Source organism: Penaeus chinensis, chromosome 6, assembly GCF_019202785.1.
Source record: "Penaeus chinensis breed Huanghai No. 1 chromosome 6, ASM1920278v2, whole genome shotgun sequence".
Lineage (NCBI taxonomy): Eukaryota > Metazoa > Arthropoda > Malacostraca > Decapoda > Penaeidae > Penaeus > Penaeus chinensis.
Window position 1 is genome coordinate 3,635,985 of NC_061824.1, and position 4,327 is coordinate 3,640,311.

Consider the following 4,327-nt stretch of genomic DNA (forward strand, 5'->3'; position numbering starts at 1 on the left):
ATTAATGATGAAACACGTAAAATAAACACATACATTGAAACACACATACACATGCATACTCAAAGACAAATACATACAGACACACATACACATACAGACACACATACACATACGCACGCACGCACACATAAAGACATGCGCCAACACACGCAAACAGATACATACAAACACAAACACACACACACACACACACACACACACACACACACACACACACACACACACACACACAGTCATTAGTATTCCGTATTCGATCTTCTGTGGACTCGTTTTTGAAGACATAAAATAAATTTATTGTCTTATGTCTCGGCTGTGAGAGGAAGAAGGGAAGGGGAGAGAAGGAAGTGGGGAATAAGAGATAGGGGAAGGAAGGAGGGAATAAGAGATAAGGGAAGGAAGGGGGGGGTGGGTGGTAAGAGATAGGGGAAGGAGGGAGGGAATAAGAGATAAGGAAGGAAGGAGGGAATAAGAGATAGGGGGAGGAAGGAGGGAATAAGAGATACGGGAAGGAAGGAGGGAATAAGAGACACGGGAAGGAAGGAGGAAATAAGAGATAGGGGAAGGAAGGAGAAAGGAACGGGGGTGAGGGAAAAAGGGAGGGAGAGAGGGAATGAGAAATGGCGGATGGAAGAAGGAAAAGGGAGAGAAAGAGAGAAAGGGGGGGACAGGGAGATGAGGAAAGAAGTAGAAAGGAAGAAAGAAGAAGGGGGTGAAGGGAAAACAAAATAATTATAGTATATATAATGATAATAATGATGATTATCATTATCATTATTGTTATTATTATTGTTATTATTAGTAGTAGTAGTATTTGTATTATTATTGTTACTATTATTATAATGATAATAATAACTATTATTAGTATAAAATAATGATGATAATAATAGTAATATAAACAGTAATACGATAATAAAAAATGTATAATAATAATAATAATAATAATGATAATGATAATAATAATGATAATAATGATAATAATAATAATAGTAATAATAGTAATAACAATAATAATGATAATAATAATAATGATAATAAGAATAATAACAATAATAATAATGATAATAATAGCATCAATACTACTAATAATATTAATAACAATAAAAATGATGATGATGATAATAATAGTAATGATAATGATAATCATAACAACAACAACAATAATAATAATAATAATAATAGATAATAACTATGACATAATAATGATAATTATATTAGTAATAATAATAGTAATGATGCTCGCAATAAGATAACAATAATACCAATAATGATAATAATAATAATAGTAATGGAAAGACTAATACTGATGACAATGATAATAATACTAATGATAATAGTAGTAATGATAACAATAATGATTAATATAATTATTATTATTATCATTATTATTACTATTATTATTATTATGATTATTATTATTATTATTACTATTATCATTATTATTATGTTAATAATTATGATAACACTATTGATAATAACAATGATGATGATGATAATAATAATAATGAGAGTAATAATGATAACAACAAAAATAATAGATAATGATAATAATAATAATAATAATAATAATAATAATAATAATAATAATAACAATAGATTGATAGTAATATTAATGATAAGAATGATGACAATAACAATAATAATAATAATAATAATAATAATAATAATAATAATAATAATAATTATAATAATAATAATAATGATAATAATAATAATAATAAAAATAACAATAATATAAATAATAATAAAGACAATAATAATAATAATAATAATAATAAAAATAAAAATAATGATAATAATAACAATAATGATAACAACAATAGAAATAACAACACTAACAACAACAACAACAATAACAATAATGATAATAATAATAATGATAAAAATAACAATAATGATAATAATAATAATGCAAAATATTACAATAGTAATAATAACAACAATGAGAGAGAGAGAGAGAGAGAGAGAGAGAGAGAGAGAGAGAGAGAGAGAGAGGGGGGGGGGAGAGAGAGAGAGATAGATAGATAGAGTGAGAGGGAGAGAGAGAGAGAGAGAGAGAGAGAGAGAGAGAGAGAGAGAGAGAAAGAGAGGGGGGGGGGTAAAGAGATATAGAGATAGATAGATAGAGTGAGAGAGAGAGAGAGAGAGAGAGAGAGAGAGAGAGAGAGAGAGAGAGAGAGAGAGAGAGAGGGGGGGGGGGGTAGAGAGATAGAGATAGATAGATAGAGTGAGAGGGAGAGAGAGAGAGAGAGAGAGAGAGAGAGAGAGAGAGAGAGAGAGAGAGAGAGAGAGAGAGAGAGAGAGAGAAAGAGAGGGGGGGGTAAAGAGATATAGAGATAGATAGATAGAGTGAGAGAGAGAGAGAGAGAGAGAGAGAGAGAGAGAGAGAGAGAGAGAGAGAGAGAGAGAGAGAGAGAGAGAGAGAAACAGAGAAACAGAGAAGAAAAAGAGATGCTGAAAGAGAGGAAGAGGCAGAGTAGAATGGACAAGAAGAGAACGATGTAAAAAGAGAAGAAGAAGAAAAAGAAGAGAAAGAAGAAAAAGGCGAGAGAGATAGAAGAAGAAAGAAGAAGGAGCAATAGAAGGAAGAAGAAGGAGAGAAAAAAGGAACAGAAGAGAAAAAGGATAATAGAAAGAAGTAGAAGGAGAGAAAGGAAGAGAAGGAGTAGGAGAAGAAAATGAGGGAGAGGAGGAGAAAGAGAGAAAGAGGATGAAAGAGAGAAAACGAAGAAAACGAGAGAGAGGAGCGGGAGAGAGAAAAAAAAAAAAGAGAGAAAGAAGGAAGATGAGAGAGAGAAGGAGAGAGACAGAGAGAAGGAGACGGGGTAGAAAGAGGAGAAGGAGGGGGAAGGGAGGGAGAGGATGAGGAGGGGGAGGGGGGAGGGAAGGAGAGGATGAGGAGAAGGAGGGGGAACGGAGGGAGAGGATGAGGAGGGGGAGGGGGGAGGGAAGGAGAGGATGAGGAGAAGGAGGGGGAAGGGAGGGAGAGGACGAGGAGGGGGAGGGGGGAGGGAGGGAGAGGATGAGGAGAAGGAGGGGGGAGGGAGGGAGAGGATGAGGAGAAGGAGGGGGAAGGGAGGGAGAGGATGAGGAGGGGGAGGGGGGAGGGAGGGAGAGGATGAGGAGAAGGAGGGGGAAGGGAGGGAGAGGAGGAGGAGGAGGAGGGAGAAGGGAGGGAGAGGATGAGGAGGGGGAGGGGGGAGGGAGGGAGAGGATGAGGAGAAGGAGGGGGGAGGGAGGGGGAGGATGAGGAGGGGGGAGAAGGGAGGGAGAGGATGAGGAGGGGGAGGGGGGAGGGAGGGAGAGGATGAGGAGAAGGAGGGGGAAGGGAGGGAGAGGATGAGGAGGGGGGAGAAGGGAGGGAGAGGATGAGGAGGGGGAGGGGGGAGGGAGGGAGAGGATGAAGAGAAGGAGGGGGAAGGGAGGGAGAGGATGAGGAGGGGGGAGAAGGGAGGGAGAGGATGAGGAGGGGGAGGGGGGAGGGAGGGAGAGGATGAGGAGGGGGAGGGGGGAGGGAGGGAGAGGATGAGGAGGGGGAGGGGGGAGGGAGGGAGAGGATGAAGAGAAGGAGGGAGAAGGGAGGGAGAGGAGGAGGAGGGGGGGGGGGGAGGGAGGGAGAGGATGAGGAGAAGGAGGGGGAAGGGAGGGAGAGGATGAGGAAGGGGGGAGAAGGGAGGGAGAGGATGAGGAGGGGGAGGGGGGAGGGAGGGAGAGGATGAGGAGGGGGAGGGGGGAGGGAGGGAGAGGAGGAGGAGGAGGAGGGGGAAGGGAGGGAGAGGAGGAGGAGGGGGGAGAAGGGAGGGAGAGGATGAGGAGGGGGAGGGGGGAGGGAGGGAGAGGATGAGGAGGGGGGGAGGGGAAGGGAGGGAGAGGATGAGGAGGGGGAGGGGGAGGGAGGGAGAGGAAGAGGAGAGGAGGGGAAGGAGGGAGAGGAGAGGAGAAGGAGGGGGAGGGAGGGAGAGGATGAGGAGAGGAGGGGGGAGGGAGGGAGAGGATGAGGAGGGGGAGGGGGAAGGGAGGGAGAGGATGAGGAGAAGGAGGGGGAAGGGAGGGGAGAGGACGAGGAGGGGAGGGGGGAGGGAGGGAGAGGATGAGGAGAGGAGGGGGAGGGAGGGAGAGGATGAGGAGGGGGAGGGGGAAGGGAGGGAGAGGATGAGGAGAAGGACGGGGGAAGGGAAGGAGAGGATGAGGAGAAGGAGGGGGAAGGGAGGGAGAGGAGAGGAGGGGGAGGGGGGAAGGGAGGGAGAGGATGAGGAGAGGAGGGGGAAGGGAGGGAGAGGAGGAGGAGAAGGACGGGGGAAGGGAGGGAGAGGAGGAGGAGGGGGAGGGG